The sequence below is a fragment of the Ahaetulla prasina genome, chromosome 6 (assembly GCF_028640845.1).
Source record: "Ahaetulla prasina isolate Xishuangbanna chromosome 6, ASM2864084v1, whole genome shotgun sequence".
NCBI lineage: Eukaryota > Metazoa > Chordata > Lepidosauria > Squamata > Colubridae > Ahaetulla > Ahaetulla prasina.
The window spans coordinates 73566279-73578907 of NC_080544.1; the positions used below are offsets into that span (position 1 = coordinate 73566279).

At 39.2% G+C, this 12629-nt stretch overlaps 1 protein-coding gene across 1 annotated transcript in view; it reads left to right on the plus strand.

Moving 5' to 3' along the window:
• The first annotated feature begins 6810 nt into the window (after positions 1–6810).
• The window catches only part of PXYLP1 (2-phosphoxylose phosphatase 1), a 50724-nt gene continuing 44905 nt past the window's right edge, over positions 6811–12629 (plus strand). Inside the window, exon 1 of the mRNA XM_058188788.1 lies at positions 6811–6910. The gene's annotated coding sequence lies outside the window, so the exon portion shown is untranslated. The remainder of the gene's footprint in view (positions 6911–12629) is intronic.

Consider the following 12629-nt stretch of genomic DNA (forward strand, 5'->3'; position numbering starts at 1 on the left):
GGAGGGGTGTTATATGGGAGCAATGAGTCGCTCCCTCTATCACCTGTGCGGCCACATTCTGAACCAGTTGGAGTCTTTGGGTGCTCTTCAAGGGGAGCCCCATGTAGAGAGCATTGCAGTAGTCCAGACGGGAAGTGACGAGGGCATGAGTGACTGTGCATAAGGAATCCCGGTCTAAGAAGGGACGCAACTGGCGAATCAGGCGAACCTGATAAAAAGCTCCTCTGGCAACGGCCGTCATATGCTCTTCCAATGACAGCCGTGCATCCAGAAGGACGCCCAGATTGCGGACCCTCTCTGTGGGGGCCAATGACTCGTCCCCCACAGTCAGCGATGGCCTCAGCTGATTATACCGGGATGCCGGCATCCACAGCCACTCGGTCTTGGCAGGGTTGAGTCAGAGTCTGTTTTTCCCCAATATAATACTACTATTATATTGCGTTGGTCCATGGTGACATTGTCACTAACAATTCAGGCCCTTGGCCCAGCAACCCCATACCCATAGGGGGCACACCTGATAGCCATGCAATACCAGCCACGGGTAGGTTTCTTGGTTCAGGATCCCAAGCCTGTAGTTTGGTTTCTTCCTCAAGGTTCCAAAGTCTTGTGTGGGTATCTGTCCGGTTCCCAAGCTGGCAATTGGGCAGCTTATCCAGTTATCCCACTTTGGATTCTAATTTCTTTTAATTAATTAAATGAGCCAAAGATTTAATCATTCTTGATCTAATATCCTCTCTAGACAGTTCATGAACTACTCGAAATCTTAAGTACAACTTAAGTAGCTCCAAAAGAGTTGTTTTGTCCAATTCAGCTTCATACTGGACATCCTTCTTTTCCAAGTTATGCTCCAGGAAGTCTACTCTATCCTTTATCTGTTTAACATCTCCAGTTAAGTGATGTATCTCTTTACAGAGTTCCCCCAAGAGTATATCAGTTTTTAATTCAAGCTTTGCTCCCTGGATTGCTTCATTTGTTTTACTTTTATATTCTTCCCAAATAGCTCTTAGGGGTTCCAATTCCATGATCTCTCTTTTTCATATTGTCATTGTCAGATCTCCCAAGATATAACTAAGGTTTAAAGATTATGAAAGTAAGTCCATTTAATTTAGTAATATTAATAATATTACAGTCTTTGGATCTCTCGGTGGCCAATTAGCACCACTATAGCACTACGATATAATTTACAAGTAAAGTTCAGGTTCTATGCTCCCTCTTGTGGTCAAATATCCCTTTAAAGTCAAATAACTTTAACTCTGATGTTAATTCTAATCCAATCAGCAGCCAGTAAAATTGGAAATTTTTTACCCTCCTCACAACACATTTAAAAAGTACCATTTAATGAGTCTTTATTCTTTATTCTAAAATGGAAGAGGTTCAGCAAAGACGGCTTAAAATAAATAAAATATCTAAGCCATTTAAGTCCTTAAATTTTTGAAGTGGTTTCTATAGTAGTTTCCACCTTCCTTACTTTGGCTCAGTTACAGGAACACTTGCCCTCACTGCCACCTTAAAGTCACAGAGATTCACAAATAATGTTGTTTCAAAAAAAAAAAAAGGCGGGGAAAGCAAGCTGCACCAAGAAGATCCTCTTTTAGAGCAAAAGGTAAATGTATAAAAACTTGTATCTAAGAAGTGACATAATTTTTTTTCAATAATTGATATGGTAATCTTGCAAATAAAATTTTAAAATTTTAAAAGTTGATATCTTGCCTAAATCTTTCTCATAATCCAGTTCTTTTCATTAGAAAAAAGATTCTTAATTATAGATGAAAATTAAATGAATCTATTTTACAAAAGAGTTGATTATAAAGGACTTTAAAAAATTAAATATTTTGATAATAACCTGAGCAAAAAGACAATTTTAATGACTGTTTAGGGTGCCCGTAAAGTGGCCTTAAGGTATATTTTATACAATATAAGAAGAAATTCCAGGAAAAGATGCAAAAAATATTGAATAAAAATAGAAAGAAAGAAACTGAATTGCAAAGGATACCAATGGATTCTAAAATTTTACATCAAATTAAACTATCACATCAACAATTGTTTGGGTTAGCAGTTCAAGAAATATAAATTAAACTGAATTATATAAATAAAATCATTTTGAGTTTGCAAATAAACCAGGAAGATGGCCGGAATATAAATTTAAAAAGGAAAGAGAAAACAATAACTGAGAAAATCCATGAAGATGACAATGTAATAAGTTAATGATCTTATTAAAGAGTCATTTCACAATTTTTACTCCAATCTTTACAAGAAACAAGAATTTGATATGTATAAATTTGCAACTATCTGCAAAAACAACATTTTCCCAAACTTTCACAAGCTCAGATACAACTTATAAATGATTCAGTAACTTCTTTTGAAATATCAGAAGCTATTAAAAAATGAAAACAGGAAAACCTCCAGGTCCAGATGGTCTTAGAAGTCAATACTATAAATGTTTGGAGGACCAACTCCTTCAGTCAATAAAAGATATAATGAATGGAGTATTATAGGGAACAAAAGATGCTTCAAACTTGGAAAGAAGCCAATATTACATTATTACCATGGAAAGTCAAGATGTCCTGAAGATTAAAAAAAACACTATAGACCAATTTCATTATTAAATAATGGCTACAAACTTTTTCTTGCAATTTTGGGAGAAAGATTGAAGGTTTTACAGTCATATATTCATGAAGATCAGTCTGGCTTTTTGAAAAAAAGACAGTTAAGAGACAATGTGAGGACTGTTCTGAACATTATTGAATATTTACAATGAGAAACGGGCAGCTTTAATATTTTTGGATGCAGAGAAGGCATTTGATAATTTAAATTGGGTTTTTATGTTCAAAGTTCTAGAAGACATGGCGTTGGGGGTAAAATTTATTCAAAGGCTCAAAGTGTTCTACACAACACAAGCAAGCAAAGATTAGTATTAATGGAGAAGTAACTAAACCATGTGAAATCCAAAGGAAATGAGTTTGGAGCTTTAGCAAGCTTTAAAATAAATAAACAAAAAACAATGATTCTTGTTAAGAGTATGACCTCTTGGGATCATGAAATATTGGCAAAATAGCCAGGTTTTAAAAAGGAGAAAAAGGTGAAATACCTTGTGATTACTCTGACAAATACAAATTCTAAACTGTTTCAAAATAACTTTGTGCCTCTTTGGAGTGATATTAACAAAGATCTATTAAGCTTCAATTCCTGCTATGGACAAATGGTTGCAGCTGATGGAGTTGGCAGAAATGACTAAATTGACTATTTTGATTAAAGAAAAGGATATAAGTATCTTTGTTTCCACATGTAGACCACTTCTGAACTTTGTGCTTCAAAGTTCTGATTTTGGGTTTTACTGATTAGACTGATAGATGTTTATAGAAATGGCTAGTTTATATTATTATGAAAAAGCAAAAAGATGAGGTCTGATGTTGATGCCTTATTTTACTGCAACAGATGAAGTCAGAAGTCAACACTTTTTTTTCCTTTTCCCACCTTTCCCTCATTTCTCTTTTCTCCACTGCTTTCCTATTTATTTTTCTATTTTGTATCTTAATAACTTAATAAAATTGGGGGGGGGGGAAAGAATCTATTAAGATGCAATAAATTGCAACTATCTTTATTAGGTAAAATCTCTAATTAAGATGAATGTTTAACCAAATATGCTATTCCTATTTGAAACTTTACCATTACTTATAACTTATATTCCATTTAAACTAGGGGTGAAATGCTCCTGGTTCAGACCGGCTTGCGCGATCCAGTAGCGATGGCGGCTGCTGGTTCGGAGGACCGGTAGCAAAAATCCCTGTCCCCGCCCCGTGCCCCTGCTGAGCCGCACCATCAGCAAAGGTTTTTTTTTTAACTTTTTAAAGCAGTTTTTCTTCAGCCGAAACATGCCTTGAAAAGTAAAAAAAAACAAAACCCTCTGATGATTGCGGGGCTGAGCAGAGATAATCTGCTTTAAAAGTTTTTTTAAAAAAACCCTCTTCAGAAGGGGAAAAAAAAAGAAAAAAAAGAAGTTTTAAAAGCCTCCTCTGGCGATCCCAGAGGAGTTTCTTGATCCTCACAGGCTTTTAAACTCACTTTTTAACAGCCCCCACTTAAAAAGACCCGCCACCCATGCCCAGCCAATTCCCCCTCCTCACTTACCTATAATTACTGCTCCTTTCGGGCACTGCATGCGTTTTTCTTCAGCTACTGATTACAGCCTGCTTTGACTTCCTGCTTTGCTGAATGAGGAACTCTAGGAGTTGAAGTCCACAATCTAAGTTACTAAGGTTGGAGACCCCTTATCTAAAAAAATAAATAAAAATAATAAAATAAAATATTTGTGCAGCTTTCTGAGATTTGGTGTGTTTCGGTAGTGTTTCACTCTAACTACGCAAACACACAAAATCTCACAACCTGTATGTGACATTGTGTGTGTGTGTGTGTGTGTGTGTGTGTGTCAGTTGTGTTGTAAAGTGTGAAAATGTGAGGTTCCTGCTTGTTGCAGGGCCTATTTTGGGTGAAGTGCAGCTGCTTTTACATTGTGTGTGAATCAGTTGTGTTGTGTGTGTGTAAAGTGTGAAAGTTGGTTTTTGGTACCTCTTATTGTTTTGTATACCTTATTTATTATTTTTATTATTTATTGTTATTGGTCATGTCCACCAATTAAGCCACGCCCACAGAACCGGTAAGGAAAATTTTTAATTTCATCCCTGATTTAAACAATGGCAAATGAACATCTCTAAGTTTATATGGCAATGGAAAAAAACCAAGAATTAGGTATAAATTATTGCAAGATGCTAAGGAAAGAGGAAGTTTGGGTTTAAGAGATTTGAAATTGTATTTTGATGCTTGTTATTTTGTCTGGCTAAAATAATGTGTGTCTCTCCAAAATAAGATATTACTTGAGCAGGAGGGCCATGGATTAAGATTTGAATGGCATGCCTATTTATGATATAATAAGATTAAAGTAAATATTGATTTATTGACTTCGTTAGACATGCCATCCTAAGAGTTTTGAATAAATATAAGTTTCAGTGGTGGGTTGCCCCTGATTCGGACCGGTTCTATAGTAGTAAAACCAGCGGGAGGTTCAGCCCACTGACCTGAATGTCACCAAAAGCAATCTGTGCATGCAAGCGGAGGGAGTGCGCGTGCGGGCAGGATGCAAACCAGTAGTAAAGGTAAGTAGAACCCACCCCTGGTAAGTTTCTCTGCAAAGATGTTCTTTGGGTGTCACTCCAGGAAGCTTTTTAAAAAAAAAGAAATGGTGACAAGGCTAGATTTCTGGACTTATGGTCAAATATTTTTTTCAATTATGGTGACCCTATCCTAAATAGGGAATTAGAAGGATGTGTTTGATATTGGTTTACATATTTACAATTGAAAGAAAGGTTTAAACTAGATTTTTAAAAAGCTATAAATTCAATTTTGTAAAAAAATCAATTGGAAATTATTGTGTGGTAAAAATGAACTTAATATTTCTAAATAAATTGTTATTAAAATTGAACTTGGAAAATCAGTATTCAGTGGGCAAAGAATTTTTGATATGTTTGAACAACAGGAAAACGTGGACAAAATATTTAAAATGTACATTAAATTATAATTTAAAATACTTTTTAAATAATTTGATGTATCATTGCTATCTAACATTGGATAAATTGTTAATAATGTATAAAGACTTCAAATGAATGTTGGAAATGTAAATGTAAAGAAGGAACTTTTTACCATTTATGGTGGACTTGTGATAAAGCAAAGTAATACTGGAGTATGATTTATTCTTAATACAGAAGATTCTTAAAGTGAATATAAAGATAAAAGCAGAGACCTTGCTTTTGGGTTTAATGGATAAAGAACTTGGGGGGGGGGGGAAAGGAACTTTGATGCTATATATTCTGACAGCAGCAAGAATACTCTATGCACAAAAATGGAAAGATACTTGATTCCCACAATAGTTGCAAAAGTCGATGGAGTTATCAGAGATGATGAAACTGTTTTGGTTAAGGAAAAGAATACAATTAATTTTGTTTTTACTTGGCAACCCTTTTGGACATTGTGCTTGAGGTAGAAAAAACAAAGCTTTGATTTTAGGTTTTACTGATTGGATAGGTTTGATGTTATAGGTAAAAATCGCTTGTATATATTATTATGTAAAAGTAAAAAGTTGAGGTTGTATGTTATATTATTTTATTGTCTGTATGTATGTTATTTTATTGCACCAAAAGGAGTAGGTAAGGCAATGCTTTTCTTTTTCCTTTCTCCTTTCCCCTACACTTTTTCCTCTTCCCTTCCCCCCCCCCATTTTCCCATTATTTTAATTTCTGTTTGTATTTCTGTATTTTGCATTTTGCCAATCTAATAAAAATTGAACCGTTTAGCGCCAGGTTTTTCTGTCATCCCATTTTTGTCCACGTTTTCATCTCTTTCTTTCTCCGCCCATTTCTTCAGCGCAGGGCGGCCTAAATCAAAAATTAAACTACTGTAATTCAGAAATATTGCATTAAAAAAATAACAACACGCCAGCGTCCTCAGCACTGACGCGTCGTAAAGGCTGGAACTTTAGCCTAAGCAGACAAGGCCCTGTGCGGACCAATCTCGCCGTAACACGCCTCCCCCTTCGTCCGCGCGGGGAATCTCTGACAAAAGCAAGCGAAAGGGAATCGCGCAGGCATACGTCATTCTTTGCCACAGGCGTGGATGAAGCCTAGGGGGCGCTATCGAGAGCTTTTGGAAAACGACCAATGGAAGGGAGGAAGAGGCGAAGCTCGGCGTGCGAGTCAACGAGACTCCCTCAAGTTAACACTCGCGCCGCGGCGGCGGAACAGAAAGCCGAAAACCACGAGCCGGGAAGGGAGGGCGGGAACGAGCAGCTGCTTGGTGGAAGCGACGGCGCTAGCTGAGCGGCGCGGGATCCTTCCTTGAGCGGGGAAGGCACCTATAAGAGGTAGGTAGGAGCCGAAGCTTAAGTGCAGAAAGCCGAGGTCGTTTCGGCTTCTTGGAACGAGAACAGTCGGTGCCCGCCATCCTCCCCTGCTTCGGCGAGGCGTTTCATCGACGGCTTTTCCCTTCGCCCGTCCCACCGCAGCCACGAAGCAGGACAGCTTGGCCAATTCCGTCCCAGCTGAGCGCAAAGGCAGCCGGTCTGTTTGGGCTCCAGCGTGGCGGCAGTCCCGTCCTCCTTTCCCACGCCTCCGGAGCCAGCTGCTTTCTGTCCGCTGTGCTAAGCTGCGGCTACGCGTTCCCTTGCTTCCGATCTGGTTCGTTGTTTTCTGACCAGGAGCCCCTGGTATGCCCTCTTGTGCACCATCCAAACCTGCCTCAGTTTCTTTTCTGCAGATCCGTCTTTCCACGTTGCTCATCCTCATCTCTTACCCGGTTAGGATCTCCTTCCACAGGTACTACGGGTGGGTTGGGTGGAGAAAACAGACCAAGAAAAGCGCATCCTTCCGCACTTCTAACGAGACTTCGTAGAGTATCGGATCACTGCGGGTGGACTTTAACGTTGCCTGCACTGAACCCTCTTTGTCTGCTACCCTCTGCATATCTCAAATTGCATTACCATGCTATAAAAGCCTTCATGAAATATATTCACATTTTAGTACAATTGGCTCAAGAAATGTAACTTACATTCAAGTTGGGTATAAGGTAACCCAATTGAATATAAAATAATCAAATTAGTATTTCATTGACATGCCCTGCAGCTGTATCATGTCCAGGTTATTGTGCATTTCCTGATGTACAGTGGTATATGAGATGATTTGCGGAGGGAGAAATTATGCAATCGGGGAGAAAATATTTATTCAGAATACCATCAATACAATAGTTGCAGGAGACTGTCTCTTTCAGGGAAGCCATTTAAGCTATAAACTATAGCGAAATAGTTTTTTTATATTTATGTTTTGGTAAATATTTTATTATTGATGGTATCAGAAAGCTTCTTGTTTTAACTGGGATGAGTACTTTCCTGATAAGGACTCTTGTTCCATAGCTAGTTGTGTTTTCATTGCCTCAGTTTACTCATCTAGGTGATTGATAATTCTGGGTTCTGAAGTTTCAGAATATAATTTCTATTACCACCTATCACACATAAATTGTATAAAATTGTTGTTTATTTAAATATATAGAAAATATGTATGTCACCCACTCTGAATGGTTCTGGGCAGCTTATAAAGGATAGTAAAGGTATCACTCCTATAAAATAAGAGATATAAAAGAAGAAAACCGAAACTGTTTGTTTGAATACATAACGAAGTTATGTATTAACAATACTGTTAATACATAACAGTATTAAAGGTTATGGCAAAATTTGAGACTTCTCCCAAACTTTTAGGTTTTCCTAAAACTTAGTAAGAAAAGGGCTTGCTTTAATTCCAGGAGTAATTTATTTCATAATATATCACTGCCACAGAGAAAACTGTATTTTTTAAAATATCAAATTATTCAAAACAACCTTCATTCACACCTGAGATATAGATTGATAGATAAAATAGAAAAAATGATGTAGAAAAAACAGAACATAAATCAGTCCTCCATTTCCTTATCAGCAAAGAAATAAATGGATGGATGGATAGATAGATGGATGGATAGATTTGCTAGAAGCTGTGACTCCAAGACATTATAAAGTTTTTGTTATTTTGAAACATACAAAGATCTCCTTAATCAGGATGACTGAGTTTCCACTAAATCCAAAGTATAAACTTTCTAGAAGTCCAAACATGTAGTTGGTAGCAGCTGTGTTAAGACTAGGATAAAACTAGGCTAAAGAATCTAAAATTGTAAGAGTAGGAATTAAATTATATTTTTTATCACATCCAGAGATTTAAAGTCTTTTGCTTTGTGCATTGAAGGCACGTGACACCTTTCATTTATTTGTGGACTTGGTGCAAAAGTCCAAAAATGCTTTTGGAAGTAGTTAAAAGTTGAGTGACATAGTTCAGGTTATGCTGCTCTTTAGAAAAGAGACTGCATGGCTCCTGCTTTTAGCTTTGCTTCATGTTTCAAAACCTTTATTGGTCTTAGAAGAAATCAATGAACTAAGTGGATGTAGTAATGAAAGTAAACAGCATTGCAATTGATAAAAATTATTGTGCTGAACATAGGAGTAACACTTTCTGTTGCGCAGTGCTTCTAAGAACTATTATATATATTTATGCTGAACAAGAATGACGGGATTATGGATTGGTTATTTTCTACTGCAGGGAATGGTCTAGACTATATCTGTTCGGATTTAACATTTGTCTTCATGATATGGACTCTATATAAAAGATGTTGTATTGGATAGCATTCAAAAATACAGTTTCCTTCTCAGAACAGAAACAACAGAAGGTGCTGTTTTTCTTTTTTTAATGAGCCCTGGAAACATTAAAAAAATATGATATCATTTTGGTACTGTAATTTGAAATAATTCAGACCATATTATCATCTAATTTCCTTTCTTGTTCTGCTTCATGTCTACAAATTCTATTATCTACAATAGCATTGATAAATGTCTCTATTTTTAATGTCCCATTCAATAGCTTTGAACGGAAGATTAGGGTAAAAAGTGAGTAGGCTTTACTGGATAGGAAGCCAAGTCTTAATCATTATAATTTTTCAAAGCAGGTAGAAGCCACTTCTGGAGAACATATTTCACATATTCTCTTTTTAAATAGAATTGATTGCATCACATGATGTATCACAATGTTTTTTGCCTTTGAGGAGCTGGGCGGGCATGGCCTGTGCGTGATGCGTCCAGCCTTGGAGTGGCCAGTTTGACAGTTGTGGTCTAATGTGTTTTCCTCTTCATTTACGTTTATTCATTGAGATACTAAAATTGTGAATTCTGTAATAAATCACATTTACCCAAGGAAATTACTTAATTACAACTAATCAAAATACTTCTTTTATTGTTCAGTGACTCTTCTTTATTCCTTATTCATAGATATCAGCATCAGTTTCAGGCACTGTTCTCTATTTATACTCTTTTCATGTTTCCTCATGAAGGATAATACAGAATTTCTTCACAATGCTTTTTGAACAGTTAATGCTAGAAGATTCTCCTGGAAGCATCCTAATGCTCTCAAGGAGATATACAGTGTGCATAGTTATTAGGCCTTTGAAGTTGTTGAGCATACTTGTGAACATATGCTTAAAATGATATACAAAGCAGATCTTATATATGCATTGTAATAGCAATTTAGCTGTGGTAATTCATTTTACAAACTTTAAATATAGTTGTTTCATTTATTTGTGATTATTTTGTCAGCTAATTTTAAAATCTTAGTAATTTAAAATCTCTGTGTGTGTTATTTTCATATAACACTTAAATGCTACTCCTTTATTAAAACTGAATTTCTTAAGTCAGCATCAAGTTATTTGCTATTTTACGATGCATCTAATAAAAAAAAATGCATCTAGATGTTAACTACCACTTACACAATTCCTTTCCTTCAATCATGATTGTTAAGTTCTGGAAGTAACGAGGCTGGAGACCAGGGTAGTGACAACAGCTCTTTAATATAGGGTGAACCCAGCCACAGGCTGGGGGAAAAACCTCTCCTTTTATACAGTTCTGCTGGAGGCTTCGTCCAATCAGCAACGTGCTGATTTCCCGCTCAAATATTTAAAGGTACAAACATGAATACATAACACTCCTCCCCTCCCAGAAAACACTTTGCCTCTATTTACATATTTATTTACATGTTATTTTTCGACGTAGTCACGCAAATAACCTGGGCGTCTCCTAGTTCTTTCTGACCTGCGCGGTTCAGTTCTGGGTGGTGTTTTGAGCTGGTCGGAGGGGCTGTTTTCTCCTCCCAGCTCTTTCTCTGGGCCATCGGGCTCCGGATTATTGGCCGACTCTTTTTCTTGGCCATCCGGCCTTGGATTAATTTTGAATTTTCCTGCTGCTTCCCTCGGGGACCTGATGGCGTCGCTGGAACTCTGGGACCTCAGCTAAGTCTTGCGCCTCCCCCGGGTCATTGTCAGCTGTGGATTCAAAGTGGTATTGGTCATGATCTGTTTCTTTTGGTTCGGTTTGGTCAGTTATCCGTTTCCTTAACTGATCTATGTGGCGCCGCCACACTCGGTTGTCTGGTAGCTCTACCACGTACGATTTTGGGCCGGTTATCTTTATTATTTGTCCTGCGAACCAACTAGGGCCGTCCCCATAGTTTCGGGCCCACACCCGGTCGCCTATGCTCATTTCCCTTGTCTTTTCTAGTTCCCCCTTGTAACCCTCGGGTGTGTAATAGGGGTTCAAGCGGTCAAGTGGGCACCGGAGTTTCCGTCCCATTAGCAATTCGGCTGGGCTTTTCCGGTGGCGTGCTTGGGGTTCTGTGCTGGACGGCTAGGAAAAGTCTATTTTGTTTGCCAGTCACCTGGCTTGAGCCTGGACAATGCCTCCTTAGCGCTCCGGACGGAGCGCTCTGCAAGGCCATTCGGCGCGGGGTGGAAAGGCGCAGAGAGGGCATGTCGGATGCCTTCCTCTGCCAGGTATTCTTCAAACTGGGCTGCCGTGGTGGGGCCCATTGTCGGACCCCAGAGTGTCCGGCAACCCGTGAGTTGCGAATAGGTGGCGCAGGGTTGCGATTACTGCTTCGGCCGTAGTGGACTTCATGAGTATGATCTCCAACCATTTGGAAAATGCATCAACAACCACTAGGAACATTTGGCCGTGGAAAGGGCCAGCAAAATCAATGTGGATTCTTGACCAGGGGCCCTGGGGCTTTTCCCATTCTCTGACTGGGGCCGTTGGGGGTAGAGGTCTGGACTCTTGGCAAGCTTGGCATTTCCCTACCCTCTCAGCAATCTCTGCGTCCATGAGTGGCCACCATACATAGCTTCTAGCTAACCCCTTCATCCTTACGATCCCTGGGTGACCCTCGTGGAGGAGGTCCAATACCTTTCCCCTTAGCTTATCAGGAATTATTACACAATCACCCCACAACAGGCACCCCCCTTGAGCCGAGAGCTCATCTCGTTTTTTAACAAATTCTTTGAACCGTTGCCCGGTATGGCGACACCTCTCTGTACCCAACCGAGTACAGTCCTTAACACAATGTCGGTATGATGCCGAGCCACTTCCTTAGATGTGACTGGGCCAGAGTCCAACGAGTCAATAAGTAGGATGGGCGTCCCCGGAGTGGGGTCTTCGGTCGCCCCTGGCAGTGGGCATCGGCTTAACGCGTCTGCATGCCCCACTTCTTTTCCTGGTCGATGCTGCAGCTTGTACGAATAAGCGGCTAAGAATATAGTCCATCGGGTCAAGCGTGGCGAAAGTGCCACAGGCGTTGGTGATCGCCAGCCAGTATCCCTAGTAGCGGTCTGTGGTCAGTCACGATTTCAAAATTCCGCCCAAAAACATACTCGTGGAATTTTTTGACCCCTGACACAATGGCTAGTGCTTCTTTGTCTAATTGGCTGTAGTTCCTCTCTGGGGAGGACATCGTTCTAGAGTAGAACGCTATAGGGGCTTCTGTGCCGTTTGGAAGTCTATGGCTGAGGACAGCCCCCACCCCATAAGGGGAGGCATCGCAAACCAGCACTAGGGGTAATGAGTCGTGATATTGGATGAGCAGGCTATCACTTGAGAGCAGGTTCTTTACTGCTTCAAAAGCCCTATTTTCTGACTTTCCCCAAGACCAAACAGTATTTTTTCCTAAGAGCCTATGCAGCGGTTCCGC